Here is a 20,276-nt window from a genome sequence, read left to right as displayed (position 1 = left end):
ATTAGCAGGGTTAAGGGTAAAGAAAAAAACATTGCTGACTTCTTTTTTTTTTTGCCAGCCGCGAGTGCTGATTAGCAAGGTTTGTATTTCATGTTTTGCAAGTTGCATCCATTTTAAGGAAAACAAGTCGTTCAGACAGGAAATGAATGCTTGCATTTAATTAAGGCTAGCCGTAGGCGGTTGTCCATAATGACCAGTTCTGTTCGAGAAGACAGAACAAAAAAGGCACCGCTGGGATTTGGAGCCAGGGTCTCCTGTTTATTAGACAGGCGCCTTAAGCAACTAAGCCACGGTGCCCCAGGAGAGCTGTCCTTTTGCAGCCACTTGGACACACCACTCAGACACATCTGCATTCGGTGTGTGCTCCGCCTGCTCGCTGAGCAAGTTGCCACCTTTACATACAATAGCAACATCAACACCAAGAGAAAGGGTGACAAATGGCTTTTATCTGGAACTTTTCATGTCCAAGGAGCTCAATGTGCTTTCTGTGTACAACAGGGCCACTGAACTCCACACTGGCCACTGAACCACAGCAGTGGCTTGCTGGCTTGACATCTCCCAAGGAAAATGTTGAAATCGCACGTGGAACAGGAAAATGACCCTCGAGTACGAGGGAAAAAAAAGAAAAAGATCATCTGGAGCGCGCCAACCCATGTCTGGACAGCCCCGATCCCTCGACGAGGTGGCCGAGTGGTTAAGGTGATGGACTGCTAATCTGTTGTGCTCTGCACGCATGGGTTCGAATCCCATCCTTGTCGCGCTCCATGTCTGACACGTGTGCCCGTTCGGCGTTGGCCCTCCTGTTGTTTGCTCCGGTTCTAGAGCCGTGCATTTTCTAGCGGTGGCTGAACATGGTATAGTAGGGTAACGTCGGTATCGAGCAGTAACAGTAACGGTATTTACGTGCCGCTGCTGCCAAGTGGCTCTGGCTTGAGACCGTGTTTTCACTTACTTGCAACGCAAACGGAGAAAGCGATTTTTGACAGTCTCTCGAGAGACTGCGCTAGGTGTTTAGGGATAGACTGTCAGTTCCCCCTGGGATGGTGGCCTCTCAAATAGTTTGTGATTCCTCTAGACGTTTATACAGTAGAAGCCTGCTTCGTGGCTTAAATCCAAGCTAAGGAAACAAGTTAGAGGTCTGATGCAGAACTGCAAATTCAATGAAGGGGAACACTACAGTACATTGCACTGTATGTGTGAGGAAAGCTGCCCCCTTCAGTCCCTTGTCGACCGAACAGAGGACTGTTAAGGATACCGCCAAGAAACTTAAGGATGCTGGTTGGAATCCAGCTCCAAAGAAGCCCCTTTGGGTGTTATGTCATCAAAAAGTAAGAACAGCGAATCTCCCTTTGATCAAAAGTGCAACAGAGCTGTTTTCCGTGGAGCAGGTTTCAGACCCGTAGACCTGTTTTATTTGTAGGGCAGGGCGCATTCCCAAATGCGAATCTCCTGTTTTAGAAGTGCTTTGGGCGGTGTAGCGGCGAGGCTTATTAATAAGAAATAATTAAGTGTTTCTGAGCTTTCCCAAATTAGGCCTCATCAGATGTTGGCGAATGCGCTCCCTTGTGTTGACTCGTCCCGCACTGGAGGAGGACAAACAATCTGCACGGAGGAGCACCAGGCAAGTCTTCACCAGACAAAAACCTCCAGTGCACAGCACTCTGGAAACATTTCGGGGCTTTCGCGTGTTTATTTCAGCACGTAAAGCGCACCGGTCCAACACGTCGGCCGGGCGCGCGGCGCCTCCGCCCTCTTGTGGCCTTGCGGCATCAGAGCAAGAGGCTCCTTCTCGCTGCCCTTCCGCTGTGTTGCAGGGCCCCGAGAGGGAACCCGGAGCGTGCACTTTGTGGGGGGCGGGGGACCGCGTTCGCGCTCTGCCCCCGGTCTCTTGCGCGAGTACTAAATCTCACGGACAGGGGGGCCTCGTCATTGATTGTTACAGGTGAGATGGGGATTAGGAGGAGACCCCGACTGATGGGTAAAGGGGAGCACTAACACCAGAGGGACAACCCCGGCGTCTCTTTTTGAGAGACGCCCTGGGGTTTCCTAATGGCCAAGGAGGGTCGGGACCTCGGTTTGACCTCTGTTTGTGCAGCAGAGTGTCGCCATCAGGAGGCTGGGGCGTAAGAGAGCCACACAGCCCGCAGGGTGAGCGCTCCCTACTGGTCCCAGTCACACCTCTTGCAGGAGCAGCAGCAACCGGAGCTTTTCCTGGGTGGAATCTCCCATCCGGGTGCCGGCCAGGCTCACACCTGCTGGGCTGCCCCGGGGGTGAGCCCAGTCGAGAGTCGCAGGGCCAGATCTAGTCACCGGGGAGAAACGATACAAGTGAAGGATTGCTCGGCTCTCGGCACTTGAAAAGACCGACAAATGTCTCGTTCCCGCCGGAGCTGAATGTACCCGCATGTGTGGTGTCGTCTTCTTCCCCCGCCCCGCTGTGTTTGCTGTATTGTCTCTGAAGCCGGCCCCCCCGAGACGAGACGGGCTGTTCCTGTGCCCCAATTAACACTTTACAGGTGCCATTCCCCGGCATTGTGGCCATTGTCGGTGCTCACACGCGATAAGATAAGGCGGAGGAGAGCGGGGCATGCCCAGCGGCAGACATTCAAGGAGGGGGCAGTGCGAGGTGAGGTGAGGCCCCGACGCAGCTAATGCGGAGCACTTGTTGGACTGGCATCGAAAGGACGTGTGCGCACGGAGCGAGCCTTCCCTGCGGCGGAGCGCGGGAACTTTCTCCCCCCCTCCCGCTGCAGGAGTTGTGTGCACTGCAGCGGTGCCGAGAGAAAAGCACAGAAGGCAGCAGGCTCTGGAGAGCAGGTAAGAGACGGAGCCTTGTGGGCAGGCGAGCAGGCCCGTTTTTTGGAAATTGCTGAAAAGGTTTGTTCGGTGTGTGGCAGGCGCACATCGCGAGCTTGCGTGGCGATCTGCCGGTCTGGAGTTATGCAAATGAGGCCGAATTGCATCCCGGGACATGCTGCGAATGCGCAACGGCGACTGCAGATGTGTAGGAAACGGCGCGCTCGTTTTCTCGTTTTGCCCACACTTTTGAGTGTTAGTGTGGCGTGTGAGTGTGTGAAAGAGTGGGCCCAGCAGGAGGCGGTGGCGTGCGGGGCGAGGAGGTGGCCTAGGCTGCGCGATTTGTGCTGTGGGTGCGGGCCGCTTGCAGGGGCCTGTTTAACTCATACTTACCTGGCAGGGGAGATACCTTGATCAAGAAGGAGGTTCACCCAGGGCGAGGCTCGGCCATTGCACTCCGGCTGTGTTGACCCCTGCGAATTCCCCAAATGTGGGAATCTCGACTGCATAATTTCTAAAAGTGGGGGACTGCGTTCGCGCTCTCCCCTGATGTGCTTGGTCCAAAATCAGATACGGGAGGGTTAGGACACCACGAGCTGCGTGGCTGCGGAAGGATCCCGGTTCGACAGGAGTGGACGCCGCTGCTGGTTCTCGCTGGCTTTTAGTTAGGGGTCCGGAGAAGCATCTCAAGCTAGTTCCACTACTCCTTCCGGACGTTCATTCCCTTTTCAAAGTCAGTCGTTTTGCTGTAGTCTGCGTTCTTTAGGCTGATTATCGAGGTTAGCCTTTATTTGGTCATGGGGGGCCTCGGTACTGTATGCTGAGTCTAAAGACAGTTTCACCCGTTTTCTGATTGCTCGGTTCTGTACCAGTGCAGACATGTCAAACAGTGAATGGCTGTACCTCTACTGTATCCGTGCTCAATGAATGAAATCGGTAACAAATGAATATATGTCTAGTTATACGAAAAACGAGTGGTTTATCGACTCATCTTCATTTGCAGATTTAGAGGCAGCTTCGATATTCGTTTTACAGACGGGTTTTTTTTTTTGAATATGGGTCACACACATGCCACAGCAACAAAACATCTCTAGAGATGAGGCTATAGATCACCTTTCCATCCTGCAGGTTTTCCTCCCAAAGCCTACGGCACCAACGGCGACCCCTGCTGGCCGGGAGAGCAAAAGCTTACAGCACCTGGTATTCCCAGGCAGTCTCCCATCCAAGTACTAACCAGGCCCGACGCTGCTTAGCTTCCGAGATCAGACGAGATCAGCCGTGTTCAGGGTGGTGTGGCCGTAAGCGAAAGCCCCGGCGCCTGACTCGCTACTTGAAGCTGTGTGTGGCGGGGCTTCCGTGCCCCCCGAGCGGGACTGAAGGATCGTTCGTGTGCAACTCTTTGGAAAGGAGCTGCTTTCCAAATCGCATTGCGTGCCTGGATGTTGGCGAATGCGCTCCCTTGTGTTGGCTCGTCCCGCACTGGAGGAGGACAAACAATCTGCACGGAGGAGCACCAGGCAAGTCTTCACCAGACAAAAACCTCCAGTGCACAGCACTCTGGAAACATTTCGGGGCTTTCGCGTGTTTATTTCAGCACGTAAAGCGCACCGGTCCAACACGTCGGCCGGGCGCGCGGTGCCTCCGCCCTCTTGTGGCCTTGCGGCGTCAGAGCAAGAGGCTCCTTCTCGCTGCCCTTCCGCTGTGTTGCAGGACCCGGAGCGCGCACTTTGTGGGGGGCGGGGGACCGCGTTCGCGCTCTGCCCCCGGTCTCTTGCGCGAGTACTAAATTTCACGGACAGGGGGGCCTCGTCATTGATTGTTACAGGTGAGACGGGGATTAGGAGGAGACCCCGACTGATGGGTAAAGGGGAGCACTAACACCAGAGGGACACCCCCGGCGTCTCTTTTTGAGAGACGCCCTGGGGTTTCCTAATGGCCAAGGAGGGTCGGGACCTCGGTTTGACCTCTGTTTGTGCAGCAGAGTGTCGCCATCAGGAGGCTGGGGCGTAAGAGAGCCACACAGCCCGCAGGGTGAGCGCTCCCTACTGGTCCCAGTCACACCTCTTGCAGGAGCAGCAGCAACCGGAGCTTTTCCGGGGTGGAATCTCCTATCCGGGTGCCGGCCAGGCTCACACCTGCTGGGCTGCCCCGGGGGTGAGCCCAGTCGAGAGTCGCAGGGCCAGATCTAGTCACCGGGGAGAAACGATACAAGTGAAGGATTGCTCGGCTCTCGGCACTTGAAAAGACCGACAAATGTCTCGTTCCCGCCGGAGCTGAATGTACCCGCATGTGTGGTGTCGTCTTCTTCCCCCGCCCCGCTGTGTTTGCTGTATTGTCTCTGAAGCCGGCCCCCCCGAGACGAGACGGGCTGTTCCTGTGCCCCAATTAACACTTTACAGGTGCCATTCCCCGGCATTGTGGCCATTGTCGGTGCTCACACGCGATAAGATAAGGCGGAGGAGAGCGGGGCATGCCCAGCGGCAGACATTCAAGGAGGGGGTAGGGCGAGGTGAGGTGAGGTGCGACACGCCGGAGCCCCGACGCAGCTAATGCGGAGCACTTGTTGGACTGGCATCGAAAGGACGTGTGCGCACGGAGCGAGCCTTCCCTGCGGCGGAGCGTGGGAACTTTCTCCCCCCCTCCCGCTGCAGGAGTTGTGTGCACTGCAGCGGTGCCGAGAGAAAAGAAAAGAAGGCAGCAGGCTCTGGAGAGCAGGTAAGAGACGGAGCCTTGTGGGCAGGCGAGCAGGCCCGTTTTTTGGAAATTGCTGAAAAGGTTTGTTCGGTGCGTGGCAGGCGCACGTCGCGAGCTTGCGTGGCGATCTGCCGGTCTGGAGTTATGCAAATGAGGCCGAATTGCATCCCGGGACATGCTGCGAATGCGCAACGGCGACTGCAGATGTGTAGGAAACGGCGCGCTCGTTTTCTCGTTTTGCCCACACTTTTGAGTGTTAGTGTGGCGTGTGAGTGTGTGAAAGAGTGGGCCCAGCAGGAGGCGGTGGCGTGCGGGGCGAGGAGGTGGCCTAGGCTGCGCGATTTGTGCTGTGCGTGCGGGCCGCTTGCAGGGGCCTGTTTAACTCATACTTACCTGGCAGGGGAGATACCTTGATCAAGAAGGAGGTTCACCCAGGGCGAGGCTTGGCCATTGCACTCCGGCTGTGCTGACCCCTGCGAATTCCCCAAATGTGGGAATCTCGACTGCATAATTTCTGGTAGTGGGGGACTGCGTTCGCGCTCTCCCCTGATGTGCTTGGTCCAAAATCAGATACGGGAGGGTTAGGACACCACGAGCTGCGTGGCTGCGGAAGGATCCCGGTTCGACAGGAGTGGACGCCGCTGCTGGTTCTCGCTGGCTTTTAGTTAGGGGTCCGGAGAAGCATCTCAAGCTAGTTCCACTACTCCTTCCGGACGTTCATTCCCTTTTCAAAGTCAGTCGTTTTGCTGTAGTCTGCGTTCTTTAGGCTGATTATCGAGGTTAGCCTTTATTTGGTCATGGGGGGCCTCGGTACTGTATGCTGAGTCTAAAGACAGTTTCACCCGTTTTCTGATTGATCGGTTCTGTACCAGTGCAGACATGTCAAACAGTGAATGGCTGTACCTCTATTGTATCCGTGCTCAATGAATGAAATCGGTAACAAATGAATATATGTCTAGTTATACGAAAAACGAGTGGTTTATCGACTCATCTTCATTTGCAGATTTAGAGGCAGCTTCGATATTCGTTTTACAGACGGGTTTTTTTTTTTGAATATGGGTCACACACATGCCACAGCAACAAAACATCTCTAGAGATGAGGCTATAGATCACCTTTCCATCCTGCAGGTTTTCCTCCCAAAGCCTACGGCACCAACGGCGACCCCTGCTGGCCGGGAGAGCAAAAGCTTACAGCACCTGGTATTCCCTGGCAGTCTCCCATCCAAGTACTAACCAGGCCCGACCCTGCTTAGCTTCCGAGATCAGACGAGATCGGGCGTGTTCAGGGTGGTGTGGCCGTAAGCGAAAGCCCTGGCGCCTGACTCGCTACTTGAAGCTGTGTGTGGCGGGGGCTCCGTGCCCCCCGAGCGGGACTGAAGGATCGTTCGTGTGAAACTCTTTGGAAAGGAGCTGCTTTCCAAATCGCATTGCGTGCCTGGATGTTGGCGAATGCGCTCCCTTGTGTTGGCTCGTCCCGCACTGGAGGAGGACAAAGAATCTGCACGGAGGAGCACCAGGCAAGTCTTCAGTGCACAGCACTCTGGAAACATTTCGGGGCTGTCGCGTGTTTATTTCAGCACGTAAAGCGCACCGGTCCAACACTTCGGCCGGGCGCGCGGCGCCTCCGCCCTCTTGTTACCCCTGCAGCTGCTTCACTTTTCCCTTTAGTTGCCATCGATTTTTTTGTAGTGCTATACATATACGATTGAGGTATCTTAGAGTTCTCCTTCGAAGACCCAGCACTCTCTTTTCTTTTCCCAGTGTTACTCATATCGGACTTTTTAAACCTAAAAAAAAATCGTTTTTTTTTCTTTCAATTATAACTGAAGTTTAAACAACTAGTGTTAAGTCCTTATTTTTCTGTAGTCAAAAAAAGAAAAAATTAACATTCAGGTCATGAAAAACTCAAAAAAACTCCCCAACCACTAAACTTTACCTCCCACCTGAGCGCCATCTTGAACGCCCCTACCACCAGAGAATGCTCACGATTTCGGAAGCTGTCTCCGGGACGTGCTGATTCCACACATCCTGAATAAATCATGATATTGTTAGTTGCTGTAGCTAGACGTTCAAATGAGTTTCATGGCCAGATGGACTGTTTCCTCCAGCGGTATAATATTGCAGTGAGACAGCACGATGCCTGCAAGACTATGTCACGCTAAACGCCACAGATTGTGTTTGTCCGTTCGTGTCAGTCGTCCCGCAGCCACGGGAAGTGGGACACAAACATGCTGCAATGCTTTCAAGACGTTAGGATTTGTTTGTGCAACATCCAAGAGGAGTACTTGTGGCTTGAATGTGAACTGTACGTACCCGCCCCCTTTCCTCTGTAGTGCATGAGTTCCTCCCGGCATGCCCTTCGTCATTGTTCTGTCATCTTGTATTTAAAGGGTTGTATTTCTGCTGCTGAAAATAAGCAACGGTTTTCTCACAACGCCCTTTGTTCCCAACGGAGCCCTTGTCTGTCATGAAATTCTTCAAAACCTCAAGCTAGAAGAAGAAGAAGACGACAAATATGAAGCGTTATAGCAACGACATGCCATGACACGATCGATAACGATTTCCATAGGATCCCCGCGGTTGCCTGGCAACCGTCAGCTTTGCGCAGTGGAAGTATCGTAGCCTGTGAGGGTTAGCCGAGGCGTGATTATTGCTAGTTGAAAACTTTTCCCAATACCCCGCTTCCGCCGGTTTGCAATACAATCGGCGAAAGCAATTTTTGACAGTCTCGTCAGAGACTGAGCAAGGTGTTTAAAGACAGATTTGGTCACGGTGATATCATGGTAGAAAGAAACGAACTTGTTACGTGTCAACAGAAACGCTCTTTAGCTCTTTCAGCTTTATGCAGAGAACAGCGTCTGTCGAGATTACTTCTGTGTCAGCGCGAAACGCCGTGTGCTTGTCAGTATGATTTCATATTGCTCGTAGCGGCGCCTGGCTTTTGTCTGTCAAACGTTAGGTTGCGCTTCTTCATGCTGCATCGTCGGCATGAGTGGAGCATTTTAAACGTCTGTACTTACTGCGCCCCATAAGAAATCGTTTGTCCCCATTCAAAAGAGATTGTGCGATGTCCTGCAGCGTTCGCAAAGCAAACCTTTGACAGTTTGAAAAGAGGAATTTATTCTGCTTCCTGTGCGTGCAGTAGTTACAAAGTTGAACGTCTTTACACGATCTGCTGCAGTTTTCAGTGGGTGGGCTTTGTCAAATGGCTTGGAAAAACGCACTGTGTTTCTGCTCGGGAAACATCATGAGCAGTGTCCTGCATGTTTTCTGTGTATAGCTGTCTTTTAACGCATACAGAATTCATTCGAAATCATTGATTTCTCCAATTAACAAGGGTCTCTTTTTGAACCTGCCAGAAGCATTCTTTCAATGTAACAGATTTACTCCGGGGAAGGGCAGCATGACATTGAGAGTAGCTCAAGCTTTCAGCACCTTTATCTGACTGCATGTATGCAGACACTGCTCAGAATCCCCTGTAAGATTCTCCTTCAATTCCGTTTTGCAGTGCTTTAGCTCTTTCAAAAGGCTTCGCTTTGCTAGTCACAATCCAAGGCTCATGACAGCATTTGAAAACATTCGTAACTGCGTTGGCCGGGAATCGAACCTGCGTTAACTGCTTTGAAGGCAGCTATGCGCAACACTGGCTCGCTCCAGAATAAATCTCACGTCGAGGGCATATTTTTTTCCATTTTACCGTGAGTCGGGCTCAGCTGCACAGAGGAGAGAGCAGAGCAATGAGGTCACGGGGACAGGGGAGTCACACGCTGGCGGTTTGAATACGCGGAAGATCACTGAGGGATCCACAGTATATGGACTCTCCGTGCGCCATCAGTCCGCACTCCGGACTCTGAATCCTGCCATCCGAGTTAAGATCTCGGCGGAACCTGAGGCGCAGTTCCTTCTTAAAACGTAATCTGGTGAGCATTTCTAGAATCGTACTTGTATAGATGCAGCCTTTAATGTGTTGCTAGGTTAAAATTGATGACTTCTTGTATTTCAGTAGGCAACTGCCCTCTTGATTTCGGATTTAATTTCTTTATTACAGGGGCGCTTTTATGAAGACAGAGTCATGTTCAGGTACTTTGCTTGATGGAGGAAGCTCATTTCGGACTCTGTGATCTGCTCACCTGGAAAGGTCTGCTATACTACTACAAGAGAGAAGTAGAGTCTGGAAGAAGGGACAATTTTATGATGCTTTGGAAGATAATGTTTTTTTTTTCTTATACTGAAAATGAAAGGTAGTTGTTTCTATATGGACTCAGTCTTTGGAATTTGTATATATATATTTCAGTGATCCCTCAGCCATTCCTTCTGTATTGTAATTCAATTTCTCTTTTAAAATTCCTTCCCCACTTCTAGGACCTGCAGTTGCTGAACTCCACAATGGCTTCTATTGGAAAGTCTGTGACTGAGACCAAGTGTTCACTTTTTTATGAAACCATTATTTATTTAGGAGCAATGAGCAATTCTTATATAAATGCAATAAAATCATTATGCTCAAACTATGAGAGAGAAAATTAAGGATAATTTAAGAAATCAGTCTTAGCTTGTTTCTATACACAGATGGTATTATTTATTTTCAAAGGAAACCCGCGAGGATTCCCCTGGTGTGCAAGATGTGCCTGAATACTCTTGATCAGCTTCCTGCTCACTTGAAGAGGGCGTGTATGAAGCACGCCACGGCAGAAAAGATCAGGATGGCCTCTCAACAGGCGAGGGAGGACATGATGAATCACCTGAAGAACGGGGTCATCGTGGATTACCACAGAATAGAGATCGTGTCTGGTGAGGCAAACAGGATAGTGGTTGTAAGACTGCTAGAGTCCTTGGGCCTTTTTGTACATGGGAAGCCTGAAGACACATTGGCAAGGTGAGATATTTTTAATCTGTAAGGCTTCTGTAGTTTCTTTTTGAAATCATTGTTACAACATATTATGTAAAAGCATGTTGAAAAGAATCTACCTGCATTCCAGCGGCCCTGAGCAAGAGGCCGCAGTCCAGGTGGAAGAGATGCCAGAGGCTGCTCTAGAAACTGAAACAGAAGCAGATAAGGAAGGGGAAGATGTGAGCTCTGAAGAACTCTATCAGCAGTAAGACTTTTTATTTTTCAGATGTATCTATTTTTTACTAAAATTCTAATTTGTCTTATAGGTATAAAATGTTTAAACCGGTGTTTTATATCCTTACAGGCCCTGAGTAGTTAAAAAGTATCAGCAGGCCGGAAGAGAGTGGCCCAAGCTGGACTCTATAGAAAGCACTCCCTGGATGCTCCTCTCCTGATTGGATTCAAACAGTACCTTACCAAGGATCTGGGAGTGGCAAATTATTCTCAGGAGGTATTTATTTTTTAAAGGCATTTAAAATTAAGCAATGGTATCTTCATTGTAAATGTTTTTATTTCTTAGCTTAAAATTCACCCATGTGAAATGATGTCAGCCATAAACATCATGACTCTATATTTCCTACCTGAATCTATTCTACTTAAATTATTACATTATACACAATTTGAGTTCATTTTAAAAAGTAAAAGGTAATGAAAGGAATGCATTTTCATAAGAAAGATAATACCGATATGCATGTGATAATCTTCCTTATATCATGTAGTGCATCATTTGGACACTTTGTGGGCTTCAAATACAAAGAAAATCATGTTCTATGGTACAAGATAAATACCAAACTTAAGCTTTTATTTTAATTAGATTTCTTTATAAAGCATAAGCAATCATTTATTACATCGCTTCTTGAATTAAATCTTTTGACAAGAGGTAAGACTTCTGTTACATTTAAACCCATGTTTAGCTGTGTTTTTTAGATTTAACTGAACCAATTTCTGTGTGTGATAATGTCCTTGAATTCTGACAACATCACACTAAATTACATGATATAAAACAGCTAATGTTTCTAGAGATAAAGTTTCTGAGATGCTTCTAATTACTTTTTATTACCAGGGACAGTTTAATTCACCTTGTACAGTACTGTAAGACCAAGATGCTTTTTTTAAAAGTTATTTAACATTTTATAGAACTTTGTCTACTATGGCAACATGATGTGCTTGGTGAAACTTGGAAAAATACTGCTTGGCCACTTATCTTAAGATAAAGATAGGATAAAGGTTTATCTTTTGCACCTACCTGACCCCCAGGGAAGGCCAATGCTTTCTAAGTTGATGGTTCCCTACAGTAGACTGTACTTTAATTTCAAAGGTAATGTATATTGACCCAAATCAGTTTTGGAATCCAATCTACTGACGAGATGGAGCACATCCTTTTTTCAGGATTTTAGCATCATACGTTTGGTATATTTAGTCCCTAATGCTGAAAGAAATGATCATAGAACATTTGGACACTTTGTGGGCTTGAAATACAAAGCAAATCATGTTCTATGGTACAAGATAAATACAAAACGTAAGCTTTTATTTTAATTAGATTTGTTTATAAAGCATAAGCAATCATTTATTACATTAATATATGTGAAAATAACATTTTAGCATCATACGTTTAGTATATTTAGTCCCTAATGCTGAAAGAAATGATCATAGAACATGACATCTAACCTTACCTGCGGTGTTTTTAATCCCTATTGCTCAATGCACGGTGAAAGCATTGCATACATGTGTCTGACAATTAGGAATTGACCCTGAGACAGTCATTTGCCTGTTTCACAAATGATCGTATTTTACTAGAGATTCTGTTTGGGATTCAGATGTGCATTCGGACAGCAATCCCTTTCAAGAAATGATACGTTCTGGATGAGGTCAAAGGTGCTGGAACACTGTATCTAGGATGTGTTTGCAGAGACTGTGTGTCTCCTGCTTCAACGCAGTGATAAACAGATGTGCTCCTTTAATTTATTGGTACATGCCCAGGGCAGTAAGCAGTCTGAGGATTTATTTCCAGATGGCATAGAGCAGTGAAGCAGTGAAGTAGTGCAAAACACTGGATCATTATATTATTAGAATCTATTCTACTTAAATTATTACATTATACTCAATTTGAGTTCATTTTAAAAAGTAAAAGGTAATGAAAGGAATGCATTTTCATAAGAAAGATAATACCGATATGCATGTGATAATCTTCCTTATATCATGTAGTGCGTCATTTGGACACTTTGTGGGCTTGAAATACAAAGAAAATCATGTTCTATGGTACAAGATAAATACAAAACTTAAGCTTTTATTTTAATTAGATTTGTTTATAAAGCATAAGCAATCATTTATTACATTAATATATGTGAAAATAACATTTTAGCATCATATGTTTAGTATATTTAGTCCCTAATGCCAAAAGAAATGATCATTTGTTTAACATGCACAGGTCTGTCTCAAAGGATGCAGTACTCCTGAAGGGTCTCAAACCCTACATTTTGGATGCCTAGCTGTATCCCTCACATGTGGCACCTCAGAATGACTTCTAACCTTACCTGTGGTGTATTCAGTCCCTATTGCTCAATGCACGGTGTACATACTGCATACATGTGTCTTGAGAATGAGGAATGGGCCCCTGAGACAGTCATTTGCCTGTTTCACAAACAGGGACCTGGACCTAGACCTGGCCCGTACGGGGCTCAAACCCGCGACCTTGGCGTTATTAGCACCACACTCTAACCAACTGAGCTAACCGGCCTCACGACAGTGCTCCTCTCTGTGTTGCAAAAAATCAAACTCAGGGAATTTTGTCCTCCTTTGAATAGAAAGCTGTGTAATTCAGTGTACGGGCTTTCTCGTGCAGTTTCATGGTTCTTGTAACCCAAATCCTACACTGGCCTGAAGTGCCCCCCCATTTCACAGCATTTTTCAGCTGATTTAAAATGTACCTAAAGGAGAAGCATTATTGAAGACCATCAATTACCAAGAGCTTTTGTCAAAGGTTTTGGTGGTCATTTTGAATGACCACAGAGCGCTGTGACCTCGGTTTTACATCTCATCCAAAAGACAGCGCCCTTTTACAACACAGCATCTCCGTCACTATATTGGGGCATTGGGACCCGCACAGACCTCAGGGTGAGCGCCCCCCCGCCGGCACCATTAACACCGCTTCCAGCTGGAAGCTTTGTTTTTCCCTGTAGCTCATCCTCATCCAGGTACTGACCTGGCTCACACCTGCTTAGCTTCAGTGGGTTTTCAGTTGCGAGTTGCAAGGGGATGCAAGTGATGGAGCCGCTCGCTGCAAAAGCCACTGCATTGGCCGGGAATCGAACCCGAGCCTCCCGCGTGGCAGGTGAGAATTCTACCACTGAACCACCAATGCTCAGTGCCTGAGCCTTCAAAAAAGACGCTTTTTTGGTGCTCTGTGCAAAACGCGTCGACATCTGCTTCCAGCTGCAAAATGCCATTTGCGGACGCTGAAGAACTTATTTCCAAGGCAGCGGATACAAGCGATTGGGCGTTTTAAAACCACCAGGAACAGCAAAGAGGCGCGCTTCTTTGCTTGTGCCGAAACACACCGACTGAAGGCGGACAACGTAGTCGGCAGGATTGGAACCTGTGCGGGGAGACCCCAATGGATTTCTAGTCCATTGCCTTAACCACTCAGCCACGACTACAGCAAGCCCCACTGCCGCTGCGTTCTTGCTACAATCTTACCTGGATCGCGAGGCGCCGGCGGAAGGCAAAATACAAGCCTTGCAGACAGACACGCCTCAGAGGACTTAAGGGTGGCTTCATGTCGGAATGATAAAGTCTCCCCGTCTGGACATGAAAATGCCACTTTGTTACACACAAAAAAAGAATCAACAACAGAGAAATGCCCACAAGCATTTGAAAAGCCGCACCACGTCGCACTTGAAATAGCTCTTACATTAGTGGTAGACACAGGAATTGTCTTTGTTTTGCGCGCTTACGAACGCCATAGAAAACGAAACAAAACAAAAGCCCTCAGCTCCTGTACTTGATTATAACGCCGTTACGTGTCGAAGCAGGAATTTACGTCATCTTACCACTGCAACATGGGGAATAGAGGGAAATGAACACACGCTACGAATCGTCTCAATCACTCCCTAGAGTCGTAAGGCACATTGAAGGGTGCACCCCCATCATTAATCGTTGGGCCTCTGTAAAAGGAAAGCTGTTGAGCAGTCTTTGAAACAGCTCGGATGAAACACTTGATTGCTTCCATGTGCATCTGGAGCCCACTTCTTATTTTCACTTCACGCCGCCCAAAGCATTTCTAAAACAGGAGATTCGCGTTTGGGAATGCGCCCTGCCCTACAAATAAAACAGGTCTACGGGTCTGAAACCTGCTCCACGGAAAACAGTTCTGTTGCGCTTTTGATCAAAGGGAGATTCTCTGTTCTTACTTTTTGATGACATAACACCCAAAGGGGCTTCTTTGGAGCTGGATTCCAACCAGCATCCTAAAGTTTCTTGGCGGTATCCTTTACAGTCCTCTGTTCGGTCGACAAGGAACAGAAGGGGGCAGCTTTCCTCACACATACAGTGCAATGTACTGTAGTGTTCCCCTTCATTGAATTCGCAGTTCTGCATCAGACCTCTAACTCGTTTCCTTAGCTTGGATTTAAGCCACGAAGCAGGCTTCTACTGTATAAACGTCTAGAGGAATCACAAACTATTTGAGAGGCCATCATCCCAGGGGGAACTGACAAAGTCTATCCCTAAACACCTAGCGCAGTCTCTCGAGAGACTGTCAAAAATCGCTTTCTCCGTTTGTGCTGCAAGTAAGTGAAAACGCGGTCTCAACCCAGAGCCACTTGGCAGCAGCGGCACGTAAATACTGTTACTACCACTGCTCGATACCAACGTTAGCCTACTATACCATGTTCAGCCACCGCTAGAAAATGTAAGGCTCTAGTACTGGAGCAAACAAAAGGAGAGCCAACGTCAAACGTAGAGAGCAACGAGGATGGGATTCGAACCCATGCGTGCAGAGCACAATGGATTAGCAGTCCATCGCCTTAACCACTCGGCCACCTCGTCGATGAAACCGGGCTGTCCAGACATGGGTTGGCGCGCTCCAGATGATCTTTTTCTTTTTTTTCCCTCGTACTCAAGGGTCCTTTTCCTGTTCCACATGCGATTTCAACATTTTCCTTGGGAGATGTCAAGCCAGCAAGCCACTGCTGTGGTTCAGTGGCCATTGTGGAGTTCAGTGGCCCTGTTGTACACAGAAAGCACATTGAGCTCCTTGGACATGAAAAGTTCCAGATAAAAGCCATTTGTCATCCTTTCTCTTGGTGTCGATGTTGCTATTGTATGTAAAGGTGGCAACTTGCTCAGCGAGCAGGCGGAGCACACACCGAATGCAGATGTGTCTGAGTGGTGTGTCCAAGTGGCTGCAAAAGGACAACACTACCGGGGCGCCGTTGCTTAGTTGGTTAAAGCGCTTGTCTCTTAAACAGGAGATCCTGAGTCCGAATCCCAGTGGTGCCTTCTTTGTTCTGTCTTCTCGAACAGAACTGGTCCTTACAGACAACCGCCTACGGCTAGACTTAATTAAATGCAAGTATTCATTTCCTGTCTTTAACGCGACTTGTTTTTCTTAAAATGGATGGAACTTGCAAAACATGAAATACAAACATTGCTAATCAGCGCTAGCGGCTGGCAAAAAAAAAGAAGTCAGCAATGTTTTTTTTCTTTAACCTTAACCCTGCTAATGGAGAAGAGTTAAACGACCGAGTCTATGCAGCTTAAACGGTGCTCATGTCGGGTTCTTAGCTGAAAGGGTGGTAAATCACGCTCACCCCAGTCCTTAATCTTTTAAAAGGATACAATATTGAACCTAGTCGCCACATCACATACATCCTGTTCAACGATAAAAAAGTGACATCTATCCTCGATCCAGAGTAAATCCCACGATGAGGGCATATTTTTTTCCACTTTACCATGAGTCGGGCTCAGCTGCACAGAGGCGAGAGCAGAGCAATGAGGTCACAGGGACAGGGGAGTCACACGCTGGCGGTTTGAACACGCGGAAGATCACTGAGGGATCCACAGTATATGGACCCTCCATGCGCCATCAGTCCACACTCCGGACTCTGAATCCTGCCATCCGAGTTAAGATCTCGGCGGAACCTGAGGTACAGTTCCTTCTTAAAACGTAATCTGGTGAGCATTTCTAGAATCGTACTTGTATAGATGCAGCCTTTAATGTGTTGCTGGGTTAAAATTGATGACTTCTTGAACTTCAGTAGGCAACTGCCCTCTTGATTTCGGATTTAATTTCTTTATTACAGGGGCGCTTTTATGAAGACAGAGTCATGTTCAGGTACTTTGCTTGATGGAGGAAGCATATTTCGGACTCTGTGATCTGCTCACCTGGAAAGGTCTGCTGTACTACTACAAGAGAGAAGTAGAGTCTGGAAGAAATGAATCAGAATATCAGTGCAAAAGACAAACTCTTGGTTTGGTTTAAAGAGATATGGTTTTAAAACAGACAAAATGTAGAAAACAGGTGTTTCTCACTTTTGGAAAAGAATGGACCGGGGGTAATATTTTACTAGGTGCAGTGCTCATCTCACTGGGTTACAGTCCTGCAATGTCACACCAGGGCCAGTGGCGCAATGGATAACGCGTCTGACTACGGATCAGGAGATTGCAGGTTCGACTCCTGCCTGGCTCGGGTCGTTTTTAAACACATCGGGCTACTCCCTAAGTAGTCTGTGCTACTTACTGCATTGTAATCGTACCCAGTAAGATATTTCCTTCATGTAAATGAACTGCACCTGACAGCTTTAGAAAAACACCTGGGCTCAGTACGGTGCTGAGAGCTTAGCGTTGCTGTTCTAATTAGCACGCACTGCATCGGCTATGAGCCCGAACTTTTCAATTATTCCGATCAGTAAGTCAACACGTAGTCCACATGAACGGTAGAAATATTCTCTTGTCTGTCTCTTGTTTGTATAGAACTGAATGTCCCTGACAATGTACTGTTAGTTTTAATTGAAGAACGGCATTTGTGTTCAAATATACCAGACAAGTTTATGTAACTGCTCATGCGACACTCAGTTGTAATTAGTCAAGAAAAAAAAGTCGAACAACAGCTGCGGGTTTGATTCTGAACGTATGAGATTGCAGCGCCTTTTACTTCCATTGACAAATGATAGAGATTCGAAGAGAGATCCTTCAGACCAGCAAGCAAACCCACGGCTTTTTCGGTTTTCTATCTAGGCAACGTTGGTGTCTGCAATAGCATACATGAAAGCGTGATGCAATTTCTGTGGCTACATTTGTTGCACGTCATGCACAGTAAGAGTGTTTCTAACACCAAATAAAAAGTCAACAATTAGCGATCACGCCTTCTCCTCAGTTAACCCACGGAAACCCTTGCTGTTAACAGTTCTTTACTGCGTGCTTTACCAGCACCTACATATCGTGTCGGTTCTTTCAGCTTTATTCATTAGGTTTTCAAAGGCATAAGTAGAGCACCAGAGGTGCGAACGCAAAATGTGTGGTTATCTGAAGAATTGCTTCCCATGGCGGCGGGTCCAAGTGATTTCGCGTTGTTATAGTACCAGGAAAGGAGAAGCGGCACTTCACTTCTGCCGCGCAGGCACAAGGCGACGTGCGGCAGACGCCGGAGTCGGCAGGTTTCGAACCTGCGCGGGGAAGCCCCAACGCATTTCGAGCCCATCGCCTTAACCACTCGACCACGACAAAAGCGAGCCCACCACCGCCGCATTCCTCCTATAATCTAACACGGACTGCGAGGTGGCTGCGGAAACCTTTTTAAAGTTGCTCTCCGTTAAAAAAAATACCTTTCACAAGATTTGTGCCGGCAGACAGACACGCCTCAGAGGGTTTAAGGCTGGCTTCACGTTCAAATGATAAAGTCCCCCAGTCCGGATGTCAAAATGCAACTTTGGCAGACAGAAAAAACATCAACAAACCAAAAATGTGGACAAGGATTTTACAAGCTGCACCACACTGCACTTTCAAAAGCATTTACATTCGTGTTAGACGCAGGAATTGCCTTTGATTTGCGCGCTTACGAACACCATGGAAAACGAAACAAAACTAAAGCCCTCAGCTCCTGCACTTGATTATAATCCCGTTACGTGTCGAAGCAGGAATTTACGTCATCTTACCACTGCAACACGGGGAATAGAGATGTAACGCAACGGGGGCTCAGGCGGGCGCCCTTGCCGCATCTGGTCGGCCCCATCCCGACTGGAGGCTCAAACCCGGGACTTCCGCGTCTCTCTGCAGCGACCTAGCCCCGTGAGCTAAAGAGAGATCTCTCCACAGCCCAGTAGCTGTGGTCCTGCTATCACAGGGAAGGGCGGTGACGTCACCCGCTCTTGTACGCCGGCTCTTACACAGTGCCTGTCGGCCGTAAGCGTTACAGAGGGAAATGAGCACAAGCTACGAATTGTCTCTAATCAGTCCCTACAGTTGTAAGACGCCTGGAAGCGTGCACCCCCATCATTAATCTTTGCGCATCTGTGCAAGGTAAACTCTGGAGCAGTCTCTGAAACGGCTCAAAGGAAACACGTGATTGATTCCATATGCATCTGGGGTTCATTTCTTATTTACATTTAATTCAAGGGAAAGGCTTGGGTCAGTTTCAGACGGCCTCCAACAGCGAGATTCAAGCGCCCCACCTTCAGCCCAATCTGCGCCGCCAGAACGACAACGGCTCCTCTGGTCTTTGGGGTGCGGTTGTGACCCCGTAACCTAAAGTGTTGGTGGCAGACAAATGGAGACTAACAGGTGATGTCCTAGGACATGACTACATTGTGACACTCGGTGGGGATGGTGACCATTGCTTGGAAAAGAGTGCGAGGCCCCTTTAGAAAAACATTTTGTTAACAGGCATTCTGCCTCAGCCTAAACACCTATAGCTTGCAAAGCGCATGCTATTAGACAGGCACCTCTGCAAGACCTTAAGAGTCTCTTAAACTAGTGATAGTAAGGTGTTCCCAATGGGCGATGTTTGGCTTTCAAATCATCTCTCTGTGGAAGCGCCGAGATGCAGCTGTTTAAGGCTTAGAAGCAGCTGACTGTTTCACTACCTAGCTGATTACTGTCAGTCAGGGAGCTCAGAGGTGAAAAGCCTGTCTGAGAGACAATTCGCCGTCGATGAGTTCAATATGTTCCGTACCAGCTCGGCGCAACTGAGATCATCTTGGTAGCCGTGTAGCTCAGATGAGTGAGAGCGTGTGTGTGTGTACCACCGTGATTGGATGCCGGTCCTTCTCAGGTCACAGTAAACCTTCTGCTGCCTAACTTCCCTAATTTTGGGGATCCCTTTGAAAAAGCAAAGGAAAAAAAAATGGCTCTTCATCAGCATGATCGACCTCACCCAGTGTGGCGCAGTGGCCTAATGGCTAAGACACTGGCCTCCTAAGCCAGAGATTGTGGGTTTGAGTACCATCTGGGGTGCTCCTGTCCCATTTTGAGCGTACAAATGTCCTTTTGATTTGCAAAGCTACAACCCCACCTTACTCAGTGAGCGTCTCTTCTTTTCTCTCACATACAGTTGGGAGAAAAACTTTTGTAAACAGCCCTTCGGAATGATGTGGATTTCTGCATGAATGGCTCCTAACATGTGATCTTATCTTTATCTAAGTCATAATAATTAATAAAGAGAGTCTGATTTAACAAACAACACACGCCCAACATTTGACATTGCTGTTTCTTTATTGACCAAATGGTTTAAACAATCAAGGTCATTGATGGAAAAAGTACGTGAACCCTTATATTAAGGAGCTAGTGGAACCTCCTTTATGACAAAAACCTCAATCCCCACTTTCTGTAGCGGCTGGTCAGACCTGAGCAGCGGTTAGGAGGTATTTTGGCCTATTCCTCTATGCAAAACTGTTTCAGTTCA

General features: G+C 47.9%; 7 non-coding genes across 7 annotated transcripts; 4 read left to right on the top strand and 3 right to left on the bottom strand.

Moving 5' to 3' along the window:
- Positions 1–3,181: 3,181 nt before the first annotated feature.
- On the top strand, positions 3,182–3,345 carry LOC138235576 (U1 spliceosomal RNA). Its single transcript, XR_011188254.1, has one exon. It is a non-coding gene; the product is annotated as a U1 spliceosomal RNA (small nuclear RNA).
- A 636-nt stretch (positions 3,346–3,981) lies between these two features.
- On the bottom strand, positions 3,982–4,100 carry LOC138235566 (5S ribosomal RNA). Its single transcript, XR_011188244.1, has one exon. It is a non-coding gene; the product is annotated as a 5S ribosomal RNA (ribosomal RNA).
- Positions 4,101–5,875: 1,775 nt separating this feature from the next.
- Positions 5,876–6,039, top strand: LOC138235573 (U1 spliceosomal RNA). Its single transcript, XR_011188251.1, has one exon. It is a non-coding gene; the product is annotated as a U1 spliceosomal RNA (small nuclear RNA).
- Positions 6,040–6,675: 636 nt separating this feature from the next.
- Positions 6,676–6,794, bottom strand: LOC138235534 (5S ribosomal RNA). The gene has a single exon (XR_011188213.1). It is a non-coding gene; the product is annotated as a 5S ribosomal RNA (ribosomal RNA).
- A 1,292-nt stretch (positions 6,795–8,086) lies between these two features.
- Positions 8,087–8,228, top strand: LOC138235606 (U4 spliceosomal RNA). Its single transcript, XR_011188283.1, has one exon. It is a non-coding gene; the product is annotated as a U4 spliceosomal RNA (small nuclear RNA).
- A 7,114-nt stretch (positions 8,229–15,342) lies between these two features.
- trnas-gcu (transfer RNA serine (anticodon GCU)) lies at positions 15,343–15,424 on the bottom strand. The gene has a single exon. It is a non-coding gene; the product is annotated as a tRNA-Ser (tRNA).
- A 1,569-nt stretch (positions 15,425–16,993) lies between these two features.
- trnar-acg (transfer RNA arginine (anticodon ACG)) lies at positions 16,994–17,066 on the top strand. Its single transcript has one exon. It is a non-coding gene; the product is annotated as a tRNA-Arg (tRNA).
- The last annotated feature ends 3,210 nt before the right edge of the window (positions 17,067–20,276 follow it).

This window comes from Lepisosteus oculatus, unplaced genomic scaffold (genome assembly GCF_040954835.1).
Source record: "Lepisosteus oculatus isolate fLepOcu1 unplaced genomic scaffold, fLepOcu1.hap2 HAP2_SCAFFOLD_82, whole genome shotgun sequence".
Lineage (NCBI taxonomy): Eukaryota > Metazoa > Chordata > Actinopteri > Semionotiformes > Lepisosteidae > Lepisosteus > Lepisosteus oculatus.
This window is presented reverse-complemented; position numbering and strand designations above follow the sequence as displayed.